Here is a 14659-nt window from a genome sequence, read left to right as displayed (position 1 = left end):
AGAAATTTATCCTTCACTACTAATAGCTAAACAAGTTAAATTTGTTCTTTTCCCTTTACTGGAAGAGAACCCATTCCCAATCTGTTAATTCATTCTTCTCCCTGCAGCTAGAGCGCTCTTTTAAAAATACAAATCGAATCACATGGAATTCTTAATTAAACACTACAATGGCTTCCATTGTCCATAAGAAAAACAACCAAACCTTTAACCTTTAACATGGTCTACAAAGTACTGCTTGATTGATCTTTTCTGCCTCTAAACCTGCATGACACTGCCATGGTGTCTCACAGAGCACCTAGTATAAACAGGCACTACATGAATATTGAATGAATGGATAAACAAACAGTGCAACTTTTTTTTTTTCTCAGACAAAAAGCATCCAGAGACAAGAGATGGATGAGTTGCGTACCTTTACCAGAGCACCCTATGTAAAATAAGAACACCTTCATCCCCTTATTCTCTATCTCCTTATCCTGTTTCATTTTTTACAGCATAAATAATACCTGATATATATTCATTTATGTACATAAACTCCATAATGGCAAAGATGTTGTCTGGTTTGTCCACTGCTATATCCTCTAACGATTTTAAAAGAATTGGAGATCTAGTGGATATATGATAAATTTCTGTTAAATTAATGACTGAAGGAAAATTCTGCTCCTTAAGCCCTCACTTGGGTTATGAGTTACATGGTCAGAAAGGTTTTCCAAGGCCACCTTGCCTTCAGTCATTATCCTTCTCCCCATCTACCATTCTCCTCTCCAAGTTACCCTCTGAGAGACTCATTTATTTATTCATTGAAAAGATCCTTTTGTTCTCTCCTCACCTTAAAAAATTTCACTGGCACTCCTTGCTTCAGGAAGAAGTTCAAACTGCTTAGCACAGCTGCAGGATGTGGCCCTGGCTGACATCACCAACATGAGCTCCCAACTTCAGCCCACATGTTGCTTGTTACAGCCAGGCTGATAACCTCTCAGTTCTTCTGTGTGTCTTTGCGCAAACGGGTACCTCTGGCTAGGACATTCTTCCACCTGCTAATGCCTTTTCACCTGCATAAATTCTTAATTTTCCTGCAGGTGCATGCTTTAGAAGTAACTTCCTCTGGGAAGGCTTTTCCAGACCTCAGACGCTAGGGGAGGTACCCCTGCTTTGTCTGCCTCTAGTGCTTTCGACTTTCCACATTGCATTGTACTTACCCTCCCATAATTTGATTGCTTATTTGTCTGTATTTCCCCTAGATGGCAAGACCCTTTGATGGCAGAGGTGATCGTTGTTCACACCTGGTGGCTGTGCTAGAAATAGTGTTTGCTGAATGAGGACCTGGAGGAAAATAGCTCATAATTCTAAGTCAGCTCCAAATCTCAGGCAGTTACCTTTTAGATTGAGACTGGATATTTTTTGCCCATAGGACCTAAAAACAAAATACTGGGGATGTTATATGGGCTTACAGATTACCACAAAGAGAGAGAGAGTCATAGTTGATCACCTGATTGACCACCAATGTGTAAAGAAGTTCAGCTTAATTGGAAGACAAACCGACACTGTCCAGAAAGGAATCGAGCTTTTCCCCAGTAAATTTCTTAAGAAGGCCAACTCTCTCTTATCCTGAAACCACACACCTGACTCTCTGCAGAATATTCCATCCAAATTCAATATCACTTTTCTTACACTTATGAAAGTGCAAAAACTGCAATGAGAAGCAAGCAAATATAGGGCAACTCCAGAAAAACACAGTATAAGAACTTGTAGCAGTAATTTACTGATCAGTCTTTGATTTTCTAGGTAGTATTATCTTTGAGATCAGCTCAGATTTCACCATAATTCCTATTATATTGACATGTAATATTGTTTCTAAGATTACAACATTATATTGTTACACATGTCAGAATGGGTAAGAATAGAATACTAGCACATCAAAATCCCTTCTTAAGCTGCACAAAACAAAGCTAAATTCTATCTCCCCTTTTAAGATGATTTAGACAAGCTGACGTGGCATTGAGAGAAGCTGTGTACATTTTCTCTATCACAGCAGCAATGGGAAGACAATCTCCTCCTCTAATCTGACGATAACAATTTATTATCATAAATCAAGAACTGCCTTAGGAAGCAACTGGAAATGTTGAATAATTACTGAGAGAAAGAATGCTTTAGCATCAACTGAGCCCAAACTCAAATATTCATTATGAGATAGATGGATATAAGTTTCCAGGTAGACACAATCTGATATAATTCTCTAACACGTTTTTAGTTTTGGGAGAGTTCCTTGCCTCTCTTAACCTCAATTTCCTCATGAAAATGAGGATAATAATGTCTGCCTCATTGGTTTATTGTGTAAGTTCAATTAGGTAGGAAACATAAGCACTTAGCACGTAATTGGCACACAGTAGCTCAGCAATAATTGGTTGATGTGCTATATAGGTATTTTTTACAGTTTCCCAGTCAAGCATATGCTAATTTCATTTAAAAAATGGTCCTTGATTTTCTTCCCCCTTTGGTCTTAGCTGTATGAAAAGGGTGGAGAGGAGAGTGCAGTAAGGAAGGAATGAGAGCATATGGCATAAGGGTGGAAGAATAATGGGGACCCCAGAATAACTTTTCTACATTCAAGATCTGACCAGGGCTTCCCTGGTGGCGCAGTGGTTGAGAGCCCGCCCGCCAATGCAGGGGACGCGGGGTCGTGCCCCGGTCCGGGAAGATCCCACGTGCCGCGGAGCGGCTGGGCCCGTGAGCCATGGCCGCTGAGCCTGCGCGTCCGGAGCCTGTGCTCCGCAACGGGAGAGGCCACAACAGTGAGAGGCCCGCGTACCGCAAAAAAAAAAAAAGAAAAAGATCTGACCAAATGGGCTTGAAAAAGTGAATGTCTTCCTTTAAGAAGGTGACTATAGAATGAGGAACGTTTTAAAGAATTTTCCATGATTTAAGCCAACAGACTATACGAAGGGCTTGCTGTACTTGAAATGTGTCAATTTCTGTGAGTTATCAGCACAGAGAATAGAGAATCAGCTCTATTTGGCTAACAAGTATCTTCTAGAATTTGTAATGAAGATTAAATTAGATAATATGTAATGGTTCTATATAACTAGTTTCCAAAGATGGTGCCCCAATGAACCATTCCGCCTGTTAGTCATGCCCTCATGTAGTCCCCTCCCCTTGACTGTAAGCTGACTGTGACTCACTCTTGACAACAGAATGCAGAGAAGGTGATTCTATGGTCATAATGAGCAGAGGTTAGGTCAGAAGAAGCCTTGCAGCTTCAGACTTAGCCTCTTGGAACACTCACTCTTGGAATTCTTCCTCTCAGAAAACCAAACAAGTGCAATGAAGCCCAAGCCAAATGAAGAGGCCAGTGAAGGTACTCAAGCTGAAATCCCCAGCTGAGTTTTAAGCCAATGGCCAGCATAAACCACCAGTCTTGTGAATGAGCAATCTTGGAAGCCCAGCACAGCTGAGCATTATTTTGACTGCAGCTCCAACCGGCATTCGACTGTAACTGTGCGAGATGTATCAAGTAAGAACTGCCCAGCTGAGCCCCAAACAAGTCAGAGAACCACGTACAATGATAATAAATTACTGTTTAAGCATCCTGAGTTTTGGGGTCTTTTTTTTTTAATGCAGCAAAAGATAACAGGAACAGATGCCTATCAAAGCTCTTGACATAGAGTATAGGTATAAATAAAATAAGTTTGGTTGGTTCAAGCAGAGATTTATTAGAGTTTTTAATTTTGAATCAACTGCTATCCAATGATGTCAAAAGCTTGGTATAGATTAGTGATATAGTATGACAGCAATCCAAGATGAATAATGCATTTAACTTCTCTAAAATTAAGATGCCTCTTATAATCAATGAGATTGTATAACTGACATCTTTTTTTTTTTTCTTTCTTAGAAATACTGAAAAATGCACCGTATAGTTGATGGCATCTTACATACAAAATACCATATATTGGATCAATAGCCTAAAAGATTCCCATTTGGGTCAATATCCTCAGAATTTCCTGGAGAGTCATTTTTAGTAAGTTTCTTGGTCTGTGTTAAATCGGCAGAATATCTTGGAGCAGGATCCAGGCATTTGCATCTAAAGAAGCTTTCCAGGTGATCCTTTTGTGTAACAATACCTAAAAAACATGGATCCAGGTAGCAAAATCTTTGTACTAGTTTAGAAAACTAGGTGACCAGACCCCAATTATTTTAGCTCCCCAATGATATATGCACATTAAGTTAATTGGCAATTGACTTTTGACATTTGTAAGGTAGTGAATTGAGTGATTCAGTGAAGAGACATAAAAATACTCCTACAGTTTCTTTTGAAAACTCCAAAAAGTATAATTTCTATTATATTGTGCAATGAGATACTCATTGTAGCAATTATAATAATGACCTCCTTCTTCTTGCTACATAGCTTTTATCCGTTATTGTTGTTTTAGTTATTCAGTTGTCTTTATGACATCGATTCTAAGCTATCTCAAATATGTATGTTGCATTAGGTTTCAACATTGCCTTCAATTTTAAAAGATTTAGATAATTATAATTACCAATGTCATATTTTAATTAATTACATTCCCTGGAGAGAATGTGAAAATAATTCTTAAATTGAGATAAACAATACTCTAAAATTTGGTATAAAACTGCACAAATATGATTTCTCAGTATTTAAATTTTTCTTTCATGTTGGAATTGCACAGGGAAGCATACTTGTTTTGCAAACATGAAACAGTTTACCTCCAGCCATATTTGCTTATCGCTTAGCTCTTTAACTCTCTTTCCCTAGAAATGCAAAAATTGTTGAGTCAATTGTGAAATTAAATTTGACATTTCACACCCTGATAGTCATGTAGCTAGTTATTTGTGGCTTCTTTTTCTACTCTAAAGTGCAGCTTGGAGGCAAATACACTATGAAGGTGCCATAGCCTTCAGCAAATTTGGTAGTCAAAACTTCCATTTGGTTGAATAATTAAAACCACTGAAATAGCTTTATAGAATTGCAGTCATCTCTCTTTCCATTTCATGCAAAATTCGTTTTCCAAAATTTTATTTTTGGGATGGTTTGCTTAAATTCTAACTTTGAGAACATGGGGACAAAAATATATGTTAATAAAATTGTCGAGTGAATGCTGCTTCATATGGTGGCAGAAAAGGAGAGCAGATTGCATAACAATCAGCTTTACCTTATGGCATTGTACACAGAACTGCATTTTGTATAGCAATTCAAATTCAACAGTTATTCAACAAATGTTTATTCAGTGAGCACTTAGAGTAAAATTCTATGTAGGTATGAATATGTTGCAATAGATAGAATCCGCTTATGGTAATATTTTAGGAGTTGAATTTGCAATTTTATTTTTAACTGGAACCACTTTCAATAAGAAACAAAGGAAGAAAGTTCACATTAGAAAAACAGATATATCCAGGGATCAAAGTTCATTTGAACTACACACTAAAATATACCCAGAATATTTGTGATTTTTGTACAAGAATTAACATGTTATCTATTACAAATATCCACTGTCTTTTTCTGACTGTGAATTTGAATGCTACTCTTCTTCCAAAAGCTATTATTTTTAAGCAGTAGATGACAGTTGAAATTCTCCTATTCATCTGACTTTAGGTAAAATAAACTTTTTTTGCATTATTTCACATTGCATGAAAGATTATCTACTAAACTAATGCCATTCCAAATCAAAGGAATTTCCTTTGATGATGACCAACATTAACTGCTAACTATTTGAACTGTCATAGCCCAAGGAAAATGTATCTCCAGGATTACTGAGCCAGGGCAATAAAAATGCTCCATAAAATTCAGATAAGTGACTAACAATATCCGATAAAAGAGCATTTCAATCCTTTGAATCATAAAATATCAACAGGACAACTGTTGAAACAACTAAATAACTCTTCCCATCATAAAACAGTATGTTCATCAATTATCTTCTGCATTTCTGCAGTTTTATTATTTTTCCTTCCTCTAGTAGAAGTAGTGGATGGACCACTGGTAGTAAAGGTAGTGGTTGTACTGACAGTTATAATAATAGTAGTCAGAACTACCACTTATTGAGCATATACTATATCCTTAACATTAGCTTAAGCACATTATTCCATCTACAAGGTTATGAAAATTGCTTAAGTTTCTGTAGCTATTAAATGAGAGAGAGAGGGGGGTGATGAACTCACAGTTTGACTCTGAAATTTTCACCTTTACCAAAATAAGCCCTATGCAAGTATTATGGATTTGTCTATAAACTTAGTTTTAAGAAACTTCACCAAAAAGACCATGAATTTTATGACAATTTAACATATTCTGTCTTACACAGAATATGTTTATGATATGTAATTATTTTGTCAATAATTTTAAGTGATCCATAGTTGTGTATGATAGTATTCCCCCCATTTTACCCAATATTTTTAGTGGTCAGTTCTCAGTATTGTCAGGCCACTGTAGGAATTATAGGCCTAGATGAAAACTAAAGGGCAGAGTCCATTGAACTAGGAAGAGAATGAGACAGAGTCAAGTGAAGGAGGAATACAGGTGTCAGAATCAAGTTTCCAAGAAAGAGACTACTTTATCTAGGGAAATAGTCTGAAATGTAAGTATTCACGTTTTAGGACCTCAGATTCTCAGCCAATTTACCGGACAAACTTTACAGATATCTGTAAAAAGCAGCCGTCTCAATTTGACCAAAGTAAATAAATCACAGTAAACAACCAAAGTAAATAAACCAAAGCAGATAAATGTGGTCCACAAATATGTTTACCTACCAAGGATCTAACACCTGATCAATAGTAGAAGAGGCCAAACCAAATCCCAAAAAAGGGTCAGGTAAAGCAGAGAATAAAGTATAACTTTCTGCAAATGCTTGACTGACTCACACGATAATGTGTATTTTCAATTCAAAAAAATGATTCAGTAAGATGTGTCCAAACAAGCTAAATTATTGAAGAGAACTGCGAAGTCTGCATATGAAAAGGTGCACGTGAACCTTAAAAACGCTTTTGTTGCATCATTTAGAATAGTTATAAATGTCAGGTTACTGCTAGTGGTACTGTTCTTAACAGTAGCATTTGCAAAATAATATTTGCCAAAGTTCATGTGACTCTTCCTCTGAAAACCGTAGGCAAAATTCCTTTTACACAAAGTTGTGTGTTCCCTTAACAAAATACTGTAACTGATACTAGTATAACTACTATTTTTGTTGTTCTTACATAATAGGCTTGAATTAGTATATGTCTAGGATGTCTTAAATACATATTTCATATTTTTATGACCAATATGATTGTCTCATAAGGAAATTACTTTAATTACTTTAATTGTTTGACAAACTACTGAAAGTCACTCCAACTGTTCACGGAGTATCCCATTAAACATTCAAAAACATCATTTGTTCAAAGTATTTTAATTTTCTTCTCCTATTGAAAAATGCTTCGGGTACATTTAATACATTATACATTCCTCATTCTACTATTCATGGACAAAATAATTTTACTAACTCATAGATTAACTCTGCTATTACTATTTTGTAGTTTATATTGAAATTAAGAAATTTCAGAAAATATATTCAAGACAAGCATATACTTAACATACTCTGTTTTTTGTTTTTTTTTGCGGTACACGGGCCTCTCACTGTTGTGGCCTCTCCCGTTGTGGAGCACAGGCTCTGGACGCGCAGGCTCAGCGGCCATGGCTCACGGGCCTAGCCGCTCCGCAGCATGTGGCATCTTCCCAGACCAGGGCACGAACCCGTGTCCCCTGCATCGGCAGGTGGACTCTCAACCACTGCGCCACCAGGGAAGCCCTTAACATACTCTGTTTTTAAAAATAAAAATGAGGAATAAAAATCCTGCATCATAAAACGAATGTATATTGTTGGAAGGAAAGGTAATGTGAAATAATATATAATAATTGAATGGGTGGGTTCAAATAAGCAGAAAATAGTGGTGCCAGATGCAAACGTTCATTAAGAAAGGATGCTGTAAAAGAGACTAAATTATATAATTTGTGTGTATCCGTGAGGAGGAAGGCGATCTCCACATCTTACTCTTCCGCCATCTTCCCCCGTCTGACACTTATGAAATTTGAGTGCATTTAAAGTGATATTATATAGGATATTAATGTTGTGAGTTTTGTTTTGTTTTTTATTTTTATAGGAGTAGAGTTGCTTTACAATGTTGTGTTAGATTCTACTGTACAGCAAAGTGAATCAGCTATACGCATACATATATCCTCTCTTTTTTGGATTTCCTTCCCATTTAGGTCATCGCGGAGCACTGAGTAGAGTTCCCTGTGGTTTATGGTAGGTTCTCATTAGTTATCCGTTTTATACATAGTATCAATAGTGTATGTATGTCGATCCCCATCTCCCAATTCATCCCACCCACCTCTTCCCCCTTGGGATCTGAAATTTCTGAATTCCAACATAAGCTACAAAATATGGTTTCCTTTGTTGTACAAAAGCTTTTAAGTTTAATTAGGTCCCATTTGTCTTGGTTTTTATAAAAATCAAACTTTTAATAAGATTTTTAGATAACTGTAAATTCCCATGCAGTTGTAAGAAATAACACTAAGAGATCCCATTTACCTTTACCCATTTCCCCCCAAAGGTAACATCTTGCAAAACCACAGTACAATATCATAACTGGGATATTGACATTGAAATAGTCAAGATACAGAGCATTTGTGTCACCACAAGGATCTCTCATGTTGCCCTTTCATAGTCACACCCACACGTCTCTCACCAGTCACCTCCCCACCCTGTCTTCTTAACTCCTGGGAACTACTAATCTGTTCTCCATTTCTATAATTTTGTCATTCCTCAGTGTTATACAAAAATAATCATTCTGTATATATATCTTGGGGATTGGCTTATTTCACTCAGCAAAACTCTCTGAAGATTCACCAAAATTATTATATTTTATCAATGTTCTTTTGTTTATTACTGAGTAATATTCCAAGTATGGATGTATCACAGTCTAATTAACTATTCACCTATTGGAGGACATGTGCATTGTTTCCACTTTGGGACTATTATGAATAAATGTACTATAAGCATTTCTGCAGAGGTTTTTGTGGGACCATAAGTTTTCGTATTTCTGGGATAAATGCCCAGGAGCACAATTGCTGGGTTACATGGAGGTTGCATAGTTAGTTTTTAAAGAAACTGCCTAGCTGGCTTCCAGAATGGCTGTTCCATTCTATATTCTCACCAGTAATGTTGAATGATGACTCAGTTTCTCCACAACCTCACCACTATTTGATGTTATCATCATTTTTTAAACCATTTTAATATGTATATAGTCATATATTACTGTGGTTTTATTTTATTTTTTCCAAGATATTTCTATGCTCTATTAAAGTGCGTTCTAATTTATCATTATTTTTTATTTGAGTATAATTGCTTTAAGATGTTGTTATTTTCTGCTATACAACAAAGTGAATCACCTGTATGTGTATATATATCCCCTCCTCTAGGACCTCCCTCCCACCCCTCCGTGTACCACCAATCTAGGTCGTCACAGAGCACCCAGCTGAGCTCCCTGTTCTACACCACAGGTTCCCACTAGCTATCTGTTTTACACATGGTAGTGTATTTATGTCAAACCTAATCTGCCAATTCATTCCACCCTCCTCTTCCCCCACTGTGTCCACATTCTCTACATCTATATCTCTTTTCCTGTTCTGGTACTTGGTTCATTTTTACCATTTTTCTAGATTCCACATACATGCGTTAATATACAATATTTGTTTTTTCTCTTTCTGGCTTACTTCACTCTATATGACAGACTCTAGGTCCATCCACATCTCTACAAATGACTCATTTTTGTTCCTTTTTATGGCTGAGTAATATTCCATTGTATATATGTACTACATCTTCTTTATCCATTCATCTGTTGATGGACATTTAAGTTGTTTCCATGTCCTGGCTATTGTAAATAGTGCTGCAATGAATGTTGTGGTACATGACTCTTTTTGAATTATGGTTTTCTCAGGGTATATGTCCAGTAGTGGGATTGCTGGGTCATATGGTAGTTCTAATTTTAGTTTTTTAAGGAACCTCCATACTGTTCTCCACAGTGGTTGTATCAATTTACATTCCTACCAATAGTGCAAGTGGGTTTCCTTTTCTCCACACCCTCTCCAGCATTTATTGTTTGTAGAATTTTTGATGATGGCCGTTCTGACTGGTGTGAGGTGATACCTCACTGTAGTTTTGATTTGCATTTTTCTAATAATTAGTGATGTCGAGTATTTTTCATGTGCCTCTTGGCCATCTGTATGTGTTTTTTGGTGAAATGTCTGTTCAGGTCTTCTGCCCATTTTTTATTTGGGCTTGTTTTTTGATATGGAGCTCCATGAGCTGTTTGTATATTTTAGAAATTAATCCTTTTTCTGTTGTTTCATTTGAAAATATTTTCTCCCATTTGGAGGGTTGTCTTTTCTTCTTGTTTATAGTTTCCTTTGCTGTGCAAAAGCTTTTAAGTTTCATTAGTTCCCATTTGTTTATTTTTGTTTTTATTTTCATTACTCTAGGAGGTGGGTCAAGAAAGATCTTGCTGTGGTTTATGTCAAAGAGTGTTTTTCCTATGTTTTCCTCTAAGAGTTTTATAGTGTCCAGTCTTACATATAGGTCTTTAATCCATTTTGAGTTTATTTTTTGCATATGGTGTCAGGTAGTGCTCTGATTTCATTCTTTTACATGTAGCTGTCCAGTTTTCCCAGCACCACTTATTGAAGAGGCTGTCTTCTCCATTGTATATTCTTGTCTCCTTTGTCATAGATTGGGTGACCATAGGTGAGTGGGTTTATCTCTGGGCTTTCTATCCTGTATCATTGATCTATAGTTCTGTTTTTGTGCCAGTACCATATACTGTCTTGATTACTGTGTGCCAGTACCATACTGTCTTGATTACTGTAGCTTTGTAGTATAGTCTCACTGTGGTTTTAAACTGCATTTCCCTAATAGCTAATGATGTTTAACATCTTTTCTTGTGTTAATTTGAAATCTGTATGACCTCTTCAGTGAAATGTTTACGTTTGTCCATTTTCTAATTGGGTTGTTTAATTTTTAACTGTTGAGCTTTGAGGGTACTTTATGTATTCTAGATACCAGCCCTTTGTTTAATATGTGGCTTACAAATACTTTCTCATGATATATAGCTTACCTTTTCATGCTCATAACATGGTCTCTTGTAGAGAAAAAGGTTTAAAAATTTTTAAGCCCAATTTACCAGTTTTTCCTTTTCTAGATCATGTTTTTTGATAGCAAGGGCCTAGCCCTAGATCCCAAGGATTTGACTCCTTTTTTTTTAATGTTGCATAGTTTCACATTTTATATTTTAAGTTTATGACCCATTTTAAGGTAATTTTTTTTGTATAAGGTATAAAATTTAGTTCAAGTTTATTTTTTCATCTATAAATGTCCTCTTGCTTTAGCAACTATGTTTTGAAAGGGATATCTTTCCTCTATTAAATTGCTTTTGTACCTTTATCAAAAAGAATGTATACTCTTCTGTTATTGGGTGGAATGTTCTATAAATGTTGATTAGAACCTGTTGGTTGATGGTGTTGTTCAGTTCTTCTATATAATTACTGTGTGTCTATATAGTTGTTCTATTAATTGTTGAGAGTGCCCAGAAAGATACAAGGATGAAACACATGCTGTCCAGGATTAGGGCTCATTCAAAAGTCATTGTGCTGTTAGACATAATCATTTTAAGTCATATGTATGTTGTGGCTACTCATATAATTCATAGCATAAAATTTAAAAATATTTCTGAATTATCTAGTGTACCTAGTATATCTGTTATCTTAGCATGGAATTCTATCTTTCACAATCTATACTTTACTTGTTCAATTTGTCTTCCCCCAGTGGAATGTAAATACCATGAATAATCAAGAATTTTTGTGTTTTGGTCTATTGTCACAGCCCTAACAAGTAGTATGAGATTTTGCATAGAGTAGACACTTATTAAATATTTGCTAAATGGATGAACAAAATTAAGCAGATAGTTGCCTGATGTCCATAGTAGTTTATGTAATGTAACTGTAAAAAAAAAAGTGGTAGTGGGTAAAAAGCTGTGATGGTCTAGCATTAAATGATTAAATAACACAGTATAATTTGTAAATTCAAAAGTATCTTGAAAAACAGTGCAATTTTCAATATTTTTAATTTAAAGTGAATATATCTGTTTACCATTAAGTTTTAGAATTACTTCTCTGAAGTCTCCAAATGGAGTGTGTTAGTTATATGAAAAGAATACTAAAACTGTTTAATATTCTGAGAAGATAATTTTTTACTTCAAATGCATTGTTTTATTTACACTGTATCTCAGAAATAGTATTTCAAGAAAATAGCAATACTGATTTGAATAAGAAAATACCACAAAATACTTAATTACACTACCAAAGTTTAAAAAATATACATTATTTGACTCATCACTTCCATTTTTAGAAATCCATCCTACTATCAAAGTTTACAGACAATTGTACAGGGCCATTATAACACTGATTATAAGGGCAAAAATAATAACCTAAATGTTTATTAAGAGAGGATTGGTTACATAAAATACTGTACACCCATGTTATGAAATACTATTAAATACTGTGTTATGAAATACTATGCAATAGGTTAAAAGAAAGAGGCAAAATGATTTTCCTGTAAATATTTTTCAAGCACCTTAAGTAAAAAAGGATACAAAAAAGCATATGTATAATGAACCCCTGTATGTTAACAAATATAAGTGTGTATGTTTAAATATGCTTGAATATCAAGAACAAATTGTGGAAAAAATTTTTTAAATTAAATGTGTTAATAATAGTGTTTATCGCTAAAATGGGATACTGGGTGACAGTACACTTTTACTAATCATTTTTTTAATGTTTCAGTACTGACTTTTTCCAAAGTGCCTTTATTACTCTATGATTTAAAACTAGGTTACAATAAATAAATAAAACATGCATATGCTTTGACACAGCAATTTTGTTTCTAGTAATTTATCCTAAAGAAATAATTAAGGACGTGCATAAAGATTTATGTATATAATGTTCATTGTAGCATTGTTTATTATAACAAAAATGGAAAATAGCCAACCCTGCAATATAAATGTGGTTAAATAAATTACCCTATGTCCGTTTTATGAATATCATGTATTCATTAAAATGATAGTGTGGGAATTTTCTCCTAAAGTGAGGTATCACTCTTTATTAAAAAGTTTTTAAAAAGGGGGTGGTTATGAAATAGTATTGTATAGTAGGCTCACATTTCGATTAAATTTATTCATTTTTTACAGATGTCTGTATGTCAAATTCCTAACTGATTGCCTCTGTTTAGTTGGTTTGTGAATGGTTTTATGTTCTTCTTTGTGCATGTAAGCAATTTTTTAAATTTCTGCAAGAGTGTGCATTACTTTTAGAGACAGAAAACGTGTTACAAAAAACAATATCATATTTATAAATACGAGAAATTTTCCTGCATGAGAAGATAAAAGGCTAACAAGTTTTAGTATAAAGTTTACAAATACTATGCCGCTGGTCCAGATTTTTATTAGTAACACCAAAAAGGGTAACTTACTATCCTGAAACAGAGGAAGAAGAAACCAAATCAAACACCTGTCAAGATAAAGTTGAATAAAATCAGGCTCAATGGGGAAAGACTGAGGAACCAAGTCTGAATGAAACACCTACTTTTAAAATATCTACTTTTAAAATATGTAAGAATGATGTAGTAAAAATTAATTTTACTTTTATTATTGTACAATAAAAGTTTTTAACAATTACCATTTGCCAAATGCTGGCTATGTGATTTTCATGTAATCCTTACAACAGTCCTATAAAATCGACCTTAATATCCACTTTGGGGGATATTCTGCAGATACTGAATTGGGATATCACAGAGGGTTTAAAAATTGCTCAAATATATGCAGCTAGTAAACAGTAGAGCTGGAATACAGATTTCTATGAATCCAAATTCAACATACCTTCTTTTAGCTACCTAGCCTGTGATGGTATTTTACTACTTATATTAAATAAACATAATGTCCAGATATGCTCTGGACCTTGGGACAATTGAAGGAATAAATACAGGTAGTGGATACGTGCTAAGGGAAACTGGGATTATAAGCCCAGTACAATTAGAGAAGAAAACAGAATTAGAGGAAAAATTTCATTTTAGTAGTGAGAGGAGTTTAGGTAAAACTTCTAGTAAAGAGTGACTACAGAATAGTATTGAGTCAGAACGGCAATCAAGGACTTGTTTTGGGCAAATCAATTATTTACCAATTTCAGCCCTTTCTCACTCACAGGAGAGCAATAGTGAGGAGAATAGAAAAGATATGCCATGGAGAGGCCCTGTTTCTCAGCTCACTGGAATCTGGTGGACACCCAGAAAGAATCCAGTGACACAGCCTGAGTGGCACCTTGACAGAGGCAGCAATGAGTTGATGAAGGGTACAGGATTGGAATTAGCATTGGTGCTGGTGCGGCAGTACTGAGGAACTATCTGGGCTGCTCAATAAGGCAGGAAAAACACTGGAAGAGGCTCACTGACTGTATGAATGGCTGTCTATGACAGCACACTAGGAAAAAAGGCCAGAGTAGTTCAACTCATCATCATAAGCAGGGCAAAACAGGGAAACAGAGTAGCCTAGAGGATGGGTCCGCTCACTAAATCTT

Source organism: Neophocaena asiaeorientalis, unplaced genomic scaffold (assembly GCF_003031525.2).
Source record: "Neophocaena asiaeorientalis asiaeorientalis breed wild unplaced genomic scaffold, Neophocaena_asiaeorientalis_V1.1 scaffold65, whole genome shotgun sequence".
In the NCBI taxonomy this organism is placed as follows: domain Eukaryota; kingdom Metazoa; phylum Chordata; class Mammalia; order Artiodactyla; family Phocoenidae; genus Neophocaena; species Neophocaena asiaeorientalis.
This window is presented reverse-complemented; position numbering follows the sequence as displayed.